This window comes from Oryctolagus cuniculus, chromosome X (assembly GCF_051225735.1).
Source record: "Oryctolagus cuniculus isolate XC-2025 breed Fujian yellow rabbit chromosome X, ASM5122573v1, whole genome shotgun sequence".
In the NCBI taxonomy this organism is placed as follows: domain Eukaryota; kingdom Metazoa; phylum Chordata; class Mammalia; order Lagomorpha; family Leporidae; genus Oryctolagus; species Oryctolagus cuniculus.
Genome location: NC_142888.1, coordinates 61,290,423 through 61,304,532, shown reverse-complemented (window position 1 = coordinate 61,304,532; position 14,110 = coordinate 61,290,423). Strand labels below are relative to the sequence as shown.

Below are 14,110 nucleotides of genomic sequence, written 5' to 3'. Positions count from 1 at the left end.
GAATATATATATATATATATATATGTAAAGCAGGCAGCATTGCAATATCTGACCCTCAAGGCATACTATAAAGCTATGATAATTAAAAAAACTAGGGTACTAGCATAAAAACTGGCAAAGATCAATGGAACAAACTATGGAGCTCAGAAATTCATCCACTTGTATATAACCAAATGACTTTTGACAAAAGTGCTCAGACCATACATTGGAGTAAAGATAATTTATTCAACAAATGGTGCTGGCAAAACTAGAAGTGTTTATGTAGAATGAAATTAGATCCATATATCTCACCATGTAGAAAAATAAACTCAAGATGAATCAAAGACCTAAATTTAAGACTTGAGATTATGACATTGCTAGAAGAAAATGTAGAGAAAATACTCCAAGACATTGGTGTAGGGAACAATTTCTTTGACAAGATCTCCCAAAGCACAGACAACAAAAGCAAAACTAAACTAATGGGACTATATCAAACTCAGAAGTTTTTGCATAGCAAAGTAAACAATCAACAGAGTGAAGAGACATTCAACAGAATGGAAAAAAAAATATTTGTGAGCTACCCATCCAACAAAGAATTAATATCCAGAATATATCAGCTTTAAAAAGTCAACAACAATAACAAAAAAGCAACCAATTCACTTAAGAAATGGGCAACAAACCTCAATGGTTTTCAAAAAAAAACAAACACAAATGGCTAACAAATGTATGAAAATATGTTGAACATCATTAGGCATCAGGGAAATGCAAACCAAAACCACAAAGAGATATCATTTCACCCCTGTTGTAATGGATAAACTCACAAGACAGAGAGTAACAAATGCTGTCAAGGATGTAGAAAAGGGGAAACATTAATACACTGCTGGTGGGAATGTAAATTAGTGCAAACACTGTGAAAAACGGTGTGAAGATTTCTTAAAAATCCTGAAATAGACTTTATATATTATCCAGCAATTCCAATAATGGATATATACCCAAAAGATATGAACATGTTGTATGCTGTATCAGATACTTGCATCACCATGTTTACAGCAGCACTGTTCAGAATAATCAAAAATTGGAATCAACCATGGTGTCTATCACCATATGAATAGATAAAGAAAATGTGGTGTGTATATATACATACATATACACACATACATATACATATATGCATACATATAAATGTATACATATATGCATATATACAAACACAATGGAATATTATTCATCTATAAAAAAGAATGAAATTCTACTCTTTGCATCAAAATAGATGGAACTTGATGACATCTTATTGAATGAAATAAACTGGACAAAGAAAGACAAATACCATATGTTTTCTCTTACATGTGGGAATTAAAATTAAATTTTTTAACTTAAAAAAAAGAAAAGAAAGGAATCCCTCCATGTATCATTACTGCCATAAATATAGTTTCTCAAACATTGTTATGCCTTTGTAAAACCACTGGTTAAGAACATTATACTACTATATTTTTTTAATTTTTTTTTTTATTTTTTTTTGACAGGCAGAGTGGACAGTGAGAGAGGGAGAGAGACAGAGAGAAAGGTCTTCCTTTGCCGTTGGTTCAACCTCCAATGGCCGCCGCGGCTGGCGCACTGCGGCCGGCGCACCGTGCTGATCCGAAGGCAGGAGCCAGGTACTTATCCAGGTCTCCCATGGGGTGCAGGGCCCAAGCACTTGGGCCATCCTCCACTGCACTCCCTGGCCACAGCAGAGAGCTGGCCTGGAAGAGGGGCAACCGGGACAGAATCCGGCGCCCCAACCGGGACTAGAACCCGGTGTGTGCCGGCGCCGCAAGGTGGAGGATTAGCCTAGCGAGAAACGGCGCCGGCCCGTATACTACTATATTTTTAATGCTCTGTGATTACTTTGAAATTTACTCTATGTATGGCAGATGTCCTAAACAGCACTCAGGCCTCAGAATCAGCCCTTAAGGCCTTCGGATATGGCTGAAAAGCCCATGAGAGTATTTCAGTCATGGAAAGCCAAGACACTCTGGCAAAAAAAAAAAAAAAAAAAATGACCTAAATGAAAGATCTCCATGAGTGAGATCCCAGTGGAAAGAACAGGTCAGCAAAGAAGGAGGTATCTTTCTCTGAAGGGAGGAGAGAACTTCCATTCTGACTATGACCTTTGCCTAAATATGATCAGAGTCAGTGAACTCAAAAGGCTTCCATAGCCTTGTCAGTTCATGACAAGAGCCTAGGGTGATTACTGAGGCCATAAACAAGAGTGTCAATTTGTTAAGTCAACAACAGGAGTCACTGTGCACTTACTCCTCATGTAGGATCTCTGTCCTTAATGTGCTGTACATTGTGATTTAATGCTATAACTAGTACTCAAACAGTATTTTTCACTTTGTGTTTCTGTGTGGGAGCAAACTGTTGAAATCTTTACTTAATGCATGCTAAACTGATCTTCTGTATATAAAGAGAATTGAAAATGAATCTTGATGTGAATGGAAGGGGGGAGGGAGAGGGAAAGGGGAGGGTTGCGCGTGGGAGGGAAGTTATGGGTGGGGGAAGCCACTATAATCCATAAGTTGTACTTTGGAAATTTATATTCATTAAATAAAAGTTAAAAAAAAAAGAAATTTACTCTATGTGGGTGAAATGGTCATCTTTCCATTTGATTATTGTTTATACTCCTTGCCTATATTTATGTTAAACTAGGATCTTTTTGATTTATACTTGTTGAACTCTTTTTTAAGTGGGGCATTAAGCCCTTGATTGTAACATAAATTAAGAATATATTATGTCAACAAATGAAAGAAAGAAAGAGAGTGAGTGAGTGAGTGAGGAGGGTGGGAGAGAGGGAAGGAGAGGAGGGAAAGAGGGAGCAAAGAAGGAATTATCACTATGTTCTCAGAAATGTATCTATGAACTATATTGAATCTATCAGACTAAAAAACCAAAACTAAAAATTAATAATTTAATATGTATATTCTAGTATCATTTCAGTCTAGTAAAGAATTCACGATGTATGTATCATTGCAATAAGTTGTACCTGTGCTACATTGGTGTAGTCAGTAAATAATAAAAATGTGTTAAGAACAATAGAATCTGACCATTTAGGAAAGCAATGAGACAAAATGGCCAAGTCTGGACAATCTGTTGTACATAATTGCTTGTTTATATGCTTCACTTACTATCCTGTTATCACCCCAAGAGCATGGACTGAATTTGAATCATAGCTATATGTTGTTCATTACAAAATAAACCATTTGTCTACTGTACTTTTCGATAATATGTAGGTTTTTCCCAAGTGTTGGTTACTGGAAAACAATTTCTGTTATGAATAGTTTTGTTTCTCCTGATATCATGTGCAAAAGTCTCTGTATGAGAGACACAATGAATATAATTGTTACGTTATAGTGTATGTGTATCATAAACTGTGCTAAGACAATACAAAATTAGTTCACAATTATAGTAGCAATGTGTTAAGTGTTTACTTGGTTTCACTCCCTCACTTGTGTAGTTAAAAAAAATCTTGCCTGTGAAGTAGATTTCAAATTGTAGTTTTAATTTACATTTCTATGATTGACTAAGCAGATGTAGTGTATTTTCTTTTGTTTATAGTTTCTGTCAATGAATACTGCAAACATCATCTCCCCGGAGAGCTAGTTTTTCTTTGAGTTTTCTTATTTATTTTCACATACACAAATTACTTCTAGCAGGATTTACTCTTTTAGGAACTTTAGAAACCTTACACATGCCAAGCCATAATGTTATTCTATTTTATTTCTATCTAAAGTATTATGGTATTTTCCATCTCATTAAAATACTTTATTTATTCACATTTGTTTTTATATATAGTAACTAGGAATTAGGGAAGCCTTTTGGTTTTTGTATGAAAACTCATTTATTCAAAACTATTTCCTGAAAATTTGCTGTTCCCTCATTGTTCCAAATGTGCAGTGTGTTACTAAGAAGTTTTTATACATGCTAAAATCTGTTTCTGTTCCTCCATTTTATTCATTTGATCTATTTGCCACTCCTAAGGCCACAGTTACATTATCTTAACCATGATAATTTATAATAAATCTTTATACCTGTGAAAACAAGTAATTCAAACTCTTTTTAAAATTCTTGACTATATTGTCATTAGTACTTACATGCATGTTTTAGAATAAGTTTGACATTTAATTTGGAAATGATTATTTGTTGTAATTCCTTAGGTCTTAGAGAGAAATTTGGGGAGAACAGATGTCTTTACAATACTGAATTATTCAATGCATTTATAATATAAGTAGGATAATCTTCTTCCCCCAACAAAGATGTCCATATCATTTTCTTTGAAACCTGTGAATATTTTCAGTTACATGGAAAAGGGGAAATGAATTTTCACACTGAATTAATATTTATAAACACGGAGCTGGCATTGTGGCATAGCAGGTAAAGCTGCTGCCTGGGATACCAATATCCCATACAGGAGCTAGTTCGTGTTTCTGCTGCTCCACTTCCGATCCAGATCCCTGCTAATTTGCCTGCGAAAGCAGCACAAGATGACCCAAGTGTTTGGGCCCCTGCCACTTATGTGGGAGACCCTGATGAAGCTCCTGATTCCTGGCTTCAGCTGGGCCCAGCGCTAGACACTGCAGCCAATTACAGAGTGTACCAGCAGATGAAAAAAATCTCTCTCTGATTCTTCCTCTCTCTTTGTAACTTTGTCTTTCAAAATAAAATTTAAAAAAGAAAAGATTTTCAAACAGGGGCCGGCATTTGACACAGTGGTTAAGCCCCCATTTAAGGTGCCCACATCTCATAACGGAGTGCCTGAATTCAAGTCCCAGCTCCACCTTCCATTTTAACTTCTTGCTAATGCATAGCCAAGGAAGGAGCAGGTGATGAGTCAAGTACTTGGGTCCCTGCCACCCACACTGAAGGCCTAGATAAAGTTCCAGGCTACTGGCTTCACCCTGGTTGTTGTGAGCAATTGAGACTGAACCAGTGGATAGAATATCTCTTTCTCTCTCTCTCTCTCTCTCTCTCTCTCTATCCCTCCACCCTCCCCCCTTTCAAAAAAATTTTAAACAGATTTGAAACAACTGTCCTTATAATGAGAGTATTCTGTTTATCAATGAGTTCAGTACAATCATAAGTTTTTTTTTTCTAAGACTTATTCACATATTTGAAAGGCTTAGTTACAGAGAGAGAGGGAAGGACAGAGAAAGATCTTCCATCTGCTGGTTCACTTCCCAGATGCCCTCAATGGCTGTGGCTGGGCCAGCCAAAAGCTAGAAGCCAGCAGCTTCTCCAGGTCTCCCACATGGGTATCAGGGGCCCAAGCACTTGGGTAATCTCCTGTTGCTTTTCTCAGGTGCAGTAGCAGGGTGCTGGACTGTAAGTAGAGCAGCCAGGACTTGAACTGCTACTCATATTGGATGCTGGCATTGAAGGCAGCAGCTTTACCTACTGTGCCACAGTGCGAGCCCATCAATAATAAGCATTTAAAAGTGAAAGAAGAAGGTCCAGCGCTGTGGCATGGGGGGATAGGCCTCTACCAGCAAGGTCTGAATACTCTATGGGCATCAGTTCTAGTCCCAGCTGCTCCTCTTCTGATCCAGCTCTCTGCTAATGGCTTGGTAAAGCTGTGGAAGATGGCCCAAGTGCTTGGGCCCTTTCACCCAAATGGGAGACCCAGAAGAAGCTCCTGAATCCCGGCTTCACATCAGCCCAGCTCTAGTCTTTGCTGCCATTTGGGGAGTGCTAAAGTTCTTTTTGTATCATTACTATGTTTTTTCAAAGAAAGAGAGAGAGTGAGCTCCCATCTACTGATTCATTCCACAGATACTCACAATGTCTGGGACTGGTCTGGGACAAGAACAGCAGTCAAGAACTCAATCCAAGTATCCCCCATAGGTGACAGGAACCCAATCACTTGATCTGTTACCTCTATTTCTCAGGGTTTTCCTTAGGAAGAAACCGGAGTCAGGAACAGAGCTAAGTATAAAACCTAGGCACTCCATATGGGGCACTGGCATATTAACCTCTAAATCAAATGTTTTCATGGCAATGGACTTCTCCTACACAGGAATGCAAAGTAATGAATTTCTATTACTGTAAGATACTAAAATTGTGATAACTTGTTGGAACCATAATACAAAACTAATACAAATAGCATATATGCCTTTGAATTTTTGATGATTAAATTCAATGAAACTAAGTCAAGATGATTTATTTTCTCATGACTTCAGTAGTTTACTCTGAGTTTCAGAATGTTGGAACTTTATCAGCATATATTTGTGAGACCTGAATTTTATGTTTTCCACTGGAGAATATTTATGTTTGCTTCTGTCAGTTTCCTGAAGACAGTATTAGTTTAACCCTATTTTATTGGCATACTTTATTTTCTACATAACATAGTGAAGCTTCAGCCTAAGCCTGCATAAGGGTTGATGTGAATTTAAAGACTCTCAGGGATATATTTTTCCATTCCACTTAATGCCAAGACATAGACAGGAAAGCTTTTGTACACCACTTTTTAAAACTTGAATTCATTCTTTTACTGAGATTGTTTTTCTTAATGGTGACCAGAGTTTACACAATGTTTTTTGACCAGTATTCCCAATTGATAGATTTCCTTAAACTTTGTTTCCTGTTCTCCATATGTGAAATATTTAAAAATGAATATTCTAGCTGCCCAGAGCCTTGAAAGATGCTGCACCGGCACCGTGGCTCACTAGGCTAATCCTCTGCCTGCAGTGCCGGCACCCTGGGTTCTAGTCCCGGTCGGGGCGCCGGATTCTGTCCCGGTTGCCCCTCTTCCAGTCCAGCTCTCTGCTGTGGCCAGGGAGTGCAGTGGAGGATGGCCCAAGTGCTTGGGCCCTGCGCCCCATGGGAGACCAGGAGAAGCACCTGGCTCCTGGCTTCAGATCAGCACGATGCGCCAGCTGCAGCGCACCGGCCATGGCGGCCATTGGAGGGTGAACCAACGGCAAAGGAAGACCTCTCTCTCTCTCTCTCTCTCACTGTCCACTCTGCCTCTCAAAAAATAAAAAAAAGAAAGATGCTGCAGGTTTCTTGTGTTTTCATTGTTCATTTCATCATAATTCTGTAAAAGGAAGCTTATTCACGCCTTAATCTCAATCTCATCTGTGCCACAAAGACTACACAGCCTACTCAAGCTTTTGTACCTTTCTCTATGAAATTCCTTAGCATTTATTATGGCGTCTTTCATCTGGAATTTGGAATAAAAATTCTCAAGAGTAGTTATCACAACATAGTGTAGAGCATTATAAGTTGTGTGAATGTAAAGTAATATGTTACTAAGAATAATTAAAGCATCAGTGTTTCAAACTATTTGCTTTCAAAGCAAATGGATGGAATCTAAGCTTATTTTCATAATAATGTTACACTCATCTTTCATGTTTTCTTGAGTGAGAGAGAAAAACTGAGTTACAATTTGTGTACTAGATACTTGGCATAACACTGAGTTCAATATATACATTATTTGCCATTGTAAATAAGCACTGACAATGATTCAGCATATGCAAACACACATTGTAACTTATTGTGAAGAAATATCTAGTCTCTTGGTAAAATTCTGTTTCCATTTGAGTCCCATATCCTTTTATATAGATCTAAACACATAGATGTTTCTGGTGAAAAAGAACAGGAAAATGTAGATAAGAAAATTCATGTCTGTAGCTTATTTTAAACAATGTAATGTCTTCCTCCTTCACAAAACTGTACAATATGATGACTACTCTAAGGCTCAAAAAATAAAAAATAAAAAATAAATACATGCCTTAACCTAAGGTCATGAGTCTATTAAGGAATTCCCTTGTCCTTTCAGTTACTTCTCCATATTTAGCCTAGAAATCTACTTGTATCCCATCTTACATACCCACTAGGTACTGATTTTAAATAATCAATTCAGATTAAAATTTGGACTGTTCTTGCTCTGGTCAATATACGTCTGTCTTTTGCTGAAAACTGCTCCATGAATTCTTATAACTAACCCACTTTAGTGTTTTTGATCAAAGTATTTATGAGTCTGGAAGAACCTAAGGAGAAATGGAATTAATTCATTACCATTTCTGGTGTTGATCTTCTTTATGACTTAAACAACCTACCTTTCCTTCCTTCTTTACTTCCTTCCTTCCTTTCTTCTTTCTTGTCTTTTTACTTTCTTTCCTTTTATTTCTATTCATATATAAAGATAGACATACATATACATAAAGAATATATATAAATAAATGTAAGCCTTTATTCTATATATATATATATATTCTACAATTATATATATATATATGTGAAATGACTTCAGAAAGTTCATGAAAATGAATAATTTTTGGATGAAAAAATTGAAATCCATGAATACGAGGGTATTCAAATATTCATGGGGTTGCATATTATAAAAAAATCATTCATGAAATCTAAGATTGCTGAAGACAGGCTATCATCATCCATAGATACCAGAAAAACAAAGGAAGGACCACCAGGGGGCTGAGTGAAAGAAATTTTCAGTGGAGAACCGAAAGAACAGAACAAAGACTCCATGAAGCAGGGAGCAGAGAGTACAGACATGGAGCAAGAGATTTCTCCATATACATGGCCAGCACCCGGCTGAGAAACACCATCTTCTCAGACAAGGTGAGAGAAGAGACTGCCGAACCTCTTCTCACTGAGGTAGAATTCCACAGTCCTCAAAGGCTTTGAGCCCAGCTGGGGGAGCTGGTGAGGGGCTGAGCAACTACTTTATTGTGTGAATGGAGACCACGTTGCATCTCTATCCTCCCCCCATCAAAGTATCAGATTCGGTTTACTGAGGTAGAACTGTACCACCTCTGTCCTGGCTCAGAGAATGACAGGAAGCTTGCACCAGGGATGGGGCAGCTCACAGGGCAGACAGCAGACCTCATGTACTCTGCTACTGTGAGAGTTCTAGGCATAGGCCATGTAGTTAAGAGAGATGTGGGTTGTGGTTGGGTTCCTCTACAACTGCACAGTCTGACTATGCAAACTAAGAGCTCCCTGTGGGCTGGAGAACAGGTCTTGTGGAGGGCAGAGGGGGCTCACTACAAAGAAGGTCAGTGTTACGTATGATGCTCATGCTGGGGTGGTTGGGGTATGTGGGCCCCATAAGCTCATTCTAGGTTGTAAATCAGCTGGTTTGCCTTGTCACAGAGAAAAGCTAGGATTTTGAAAACATTAGCCAGCTTCAACATCCCCTTCCCCTACTGACTTTATTTATTTATTTTGACAGGCAGATTGAGACAGTGAGAGAGAGGGAGACAGAGAGCAAGGTCTTTCTTTTGTTGGTTCACCCCCCAAATGGCTGCTACAGCTGGCGCGCTGCGCTGATCTGAAGCCAGAAGCCAGGTACTTCCTCCTGGTCTCCCATGCAGGTACAGGGCCCAAGGACTTGGGCCATCCTCCACTGCCTTCCTGGGCCATGGCAGAGAGCTGGACTAGAAGAGGAGCAACCAGGACAGAATCTGGCACCCCAACTGGGACTAGAACCCGGGGTTCCAGCGCCACAGGCAGAGGATTAGCCAAGTGAGCCACGGTGCTGGCCCCCTACTGACTTTAACAAGAAAGGCTATACAATGCCCAATTTGGGTGTCCACTCTGGACTCTTGCCCTGACTACAAAGAGTGACCAGAGCTTCCTGGCCCTACCCAACACGCTCCACCTAGCAAGAGGGGCACATTTATCCATTTTAGTATTTTTGTTTTGTTTTGTTCTAGTACTATTGGTTGAACTCTGTAATTAACATACAATTATTCTGAGGTGTTTAAATTTTAACTGAAAAGTGATCCCTTTTAAATATAAGAGTGGGAATAAGAGAGGTAGATGTACAATTTGGGACATGCTCAATTGGACTTGCCCCAAATGGTGGAGTTAGAAATGTGCCAGGGGATCCCAATACAATCCCATCAAGGTGGCATGTACCAGTGCCATCTCACTAGTCCAAGTGATCAATTTCAGTTCACAATTGATCACACTGATAGGTCTAAGAGTCAAAGGGATCACACAAACAAGACTAGTGTCTGCTAATACTAACTGATAGAATAAAAAAGGGAGAGAACAATCCAACATGGGAAGCAGTATACACAACAGACTCATAGAATGGCAGATGTCCTAAACAGCACTCTGGCCTCAAAATCAGCCCTTAAGGCCTTCGGATATGGCTGAAAAGCCCATGAAAGTATTTCAGGCATGGAAAGCCAAGACACTCTGGCAAAAAAAAAAAAAAAAAAAACAAACAACACCACCTAAATGAAAGATCTCTGTGAGTGAGATCCCAGTGGAAAGAACGGGGCCATCAAAGAAGGAGGTACCTTTCTCTGAAGGAGGAGAGAACTTCCATTTTGACTATGACCCTGTCAGAATAAGATCGAAGTCAGCAAACTCAAAAGGCTTCCATAGCCTTGGCAACTCCTGACTAGAGCCTAGGGAGATTACTGATGCCATAAACAAGAGTGTCAAATTGTTAAGTCAACAACAGGAGTCACTGTGTACTTACTTCTCATGTGGGATCTGTCCTTAATGTGTTTTCCAATGTGAAGTAATGCTATAACTAGTACTCAAACAGTATTTTCAATTTGTGTTTCTGTGTGGGTGCAAACTGATGAAATCTTTACTTAATATATACTGAATTGATCTTCTGTATATAAAGAGAATTGAAAATGAATCTTGATGTGAATGGAATGGGAGAGGGAGTGGGAGATGGGAGGGGTGCGAGTGGGAGGGAAATTATGGGGGGGGGGAAGCCATTGTAATCCATAAACTGTACTTTGGAAATTTATATTTACTAAATAAAAAAATAAAAAACAAAACAAAACAAAACAAACAAAAACCCTTCAATCAAAAAATAAATAAACAAACATAACCTCAGAGGAGGTAACAACTGATCCTATAGACACTAAAAAGCAACACAGAAACACAACAAACATAAGCAAGGAAGGTAATATGACCCCTCAAATAGAACACAATAATATATTAATATGGGACTGCCAAGAAGGGGTCATTGACAAAATGCCTAATAAGGAACTCAGAAGAATGAAAATAAGGTTATATAAGGAGAGAAACAGTAACACGAAATAAAGGAATTGGTACATGACATGGAGAAATTCTCTAAGAAGATAGAGATGTTGAAGAAAAATCAGAAATATTAGAAATAAAGTATTCCATAACTCAAATGAAAAATACAGTAGGACGCCTTAACAACAGTTTTGGTGAGGCAGAAGAAAGAATATATGGTCTAGAAGACAGTTCTTTTGAATTATCTCAGTCAAATCATCAGAGAATTAGAAAAAGTTGCAGGATACCAAATCAACCCACAAAAACCAATAGTACTATTCTTATACACCAATAATGCTGTGGCTGAGAATTACTTGTAAGATAAGTCTTACAACTACAAACAAATTAAATACATCTTGAACAATTTAAAGGATACAAAAGATCTCTACAATGAAAATTATAAAAAAATTGATGAAATAGAAGACAAAAAGGAAAAATATTCCATGCTCATGGATTAGAAGAATTAATATCATGAAAATGCCCATGTTACCAAAAGCAATATATATTGAATGAGATTTCAATCAAAATACCAAGAACATTCTTCACACATCTAGGAAAAAAATCTTAAAATTAATATGGAAATAAAAAATATCTCAAAGCAACAAAACATCTTAAATAGTAAAAGCACAGCCATAGGCATCACAATACCAGATTTCAAGATATACTACTGGGCAGTTATAATAAAAATAGCCTGGTATTGGCACAAAAATAGATTTGTCAGCCAATGGAACAGACGAGAAACCGCAGAAATTAATCCATGCATCTATAACCAAGCAAGCTTTTGACAGATGACCTAAAATCACTCCTTAGTGAAAGGACAGTCTCTTAACAAATGGTGTGGGCAAAATTGGATTTCCACATGCAGAGGTTTGAAACAAGCACTACCATACACTCTATGTAAGAATCAACTCACAATGGATCAAAGACCTAAACTTAAGGCCTAAAACCATCAAATTACAAGAGAAAAACATACTTTAAATACTCTAAGACACTGGCACAGGCAAAGGCTTCTTGGATAAGACTCAGAAGCACAGGCAATAAAAGCAGAAATGGACAAATGAGATTACATCAAGCTAAGAAACTTCTGTCCAGCAGAGGAAACACTTAAAGTAAAAAGGCAACCAACAGAATGGGAGAAAATATTTGCAATCTATGCATCTGATAAGGACTAATATCCAGAATATACAAGGAGCTAAACAACAAATAACAAAACAAGCAACCCAATTAAGAAATGGGCAAATGATTTGAACACGTGTTTTTCAAGGGATGAAATACAAATGGTGGACAGACACATGAAAAAATAATCAGGATCATCTGTTATCAGGGAAATGCAAATAAAAATCCACAATGGTGTATCATCTCACCCAGGTAGAATGGCTATCATTCAAAAATAAAAAAAATAAGAAATGCTGGTGCTGGCACTGTGGTATAGCAGATAAGCTACCACCTGTTATGCTGACATTCCATATGGTGCTGGTGTGGATCCTGTCTACTCCATTTCTGATCCAGCTCCCTTGCAAATGGCATAGGAAGAACTGTAGAGGATGGCTCAAGTGCTTGGGCCCCTACTACCCAAGTGGAGACCTGGAAGAAGAAGACCTGGCTCCTGGCTTCAGCCTGGCCCAGCTCTGATCATTGCGGCCATCTGGGGAGTGAACCAGCAGATGGAAGATCTCTCTCTCTCTCTCTCTCTCTCTCTCTCATTCACTTTCTCTCTCTCTCTCTCTCTCTCTCTCTATCTCTGGAACTCTTTCAAATAAATAAATAAATGAATAAATACTTTTTAAAAATTAACCAATGCTAATGAGATTGTAGAGGAAAAGGTACCCTAATACACTGTTGATGGGAATATAAACTGGTACACCCATTACGGAAGACAGTATGGGGATTCATCAGAAAACTGAAAATAGATCCACTATACGACATAGCTATCCCACATCTGAAAATATATACTAAGAAAATTAATGCAGAATATGAAAGAGTTATCTGAACTCCCATATTTATAGCAACTTAATTTACAACAGCTAAGATATGGAATCAATCTAGATGCCCATCAACTGAAGATTGGACAAAGAAAACATGGTATATTGAATATTAGCCATAAAAATAGAGTGAAATCTGGAGCTGGCATTGTGGTCTAGTGGGTAAAGCAACTACCTGAAATGCTGGCATTCCACATGGCATCACTTCATGTCCCAGATGCTCCTCTTCCAACCCAACTCCCTTCTATGGCCTGGGAAAAGCAGAAGATTGCCCAAGTGCCTGGGCCCTTACCGCTCCTCTGGGAGTCCCAGGGGAAATTCCTGGCTCCTGATTTGGCCTGACCCAGCACTGGCTGTTGAGGCCAGCTGGGATGTGAAACAGCAGCTGAAAGTTCTTTGTCTCTCTGTCTCTCCCTCTCCATAACTCTGCCTTTCAAATGATTAAAAATAATCTTTCTAAGAAATTATTTTAATTTAAAAATGCAGAATTTCAAACAATGATTTTACCACATTTATAGAAATGCTGACATGGATTTTTTCCCTGTTATATAGTTAACTTCATGGAGTGATTTTAAAGTGTTACATTAGTTCTGCAGTTATAACATAAACCTTATATTGGTCCTGATAGATTTTAATCTTTATATTTTGCTGGGTGTAATTTATTAGTTTTTTAAGGGTATATTTAAACAAAATATAAATACATTTCTGTGTTCCAAAAGTATGTTGGTCTGCATTTTTTGGGCAATACCTCTGTCAGATGTGAACAATAATTTTATGTTGCACTGATAAAATAAGTTGAGAAGAATTAAGAAGTGTTAGTTTCTGAGAGTCTGAAATATTTGTGTTACTTTTCTCTTAAATGTTGATATAATTTAACAATCAGATTATTTAGGCCTGGAATTTTCTTTGAGAAAGTGTTTTGAAAAAAGCCAACTTTTTAATTAATATATTCTATTAATGTTTTCTTTAAATTATACCTTTTCAGTATTTCTAGGTTTCATTTTTCAAGAAATGTATCCATTGCACCTAAGTTGCAAATAAGTTGGCATAAAATTGTTCATGACTATTTATTTAGTGTAGGGTTCATCATATGAGTAAAA

General features: G+C 37.9%; 1 long non-coding RNA gene across 2 annotated transcripts in view; it reads right to left on the bottom strand.

Annotated features, from left to right (window-relative positions):
* Window positions 1-13,369, bottom strand: part of LOC149119661 (uncharacterized) — a 31,643-nt gene extending 18,274 nt beyond the window's left edge. Inside the window, exon 1 of one of the 2 annotated variants that reach the window (XR_016227795.1) lies at window positions 13,186-13,369. This is a non-coding gene — a long non-coding RNA (uncharacterized LOC149119661). The remainder of the gene's footprint in view (window positions 1-13,185) is intronic. The other variant, XR_016227794.1, reaches the window with a different exon arrangement.
* Between the last annotated feature and the right edge of the window lie 741 nt (window positions 13,370-14,110).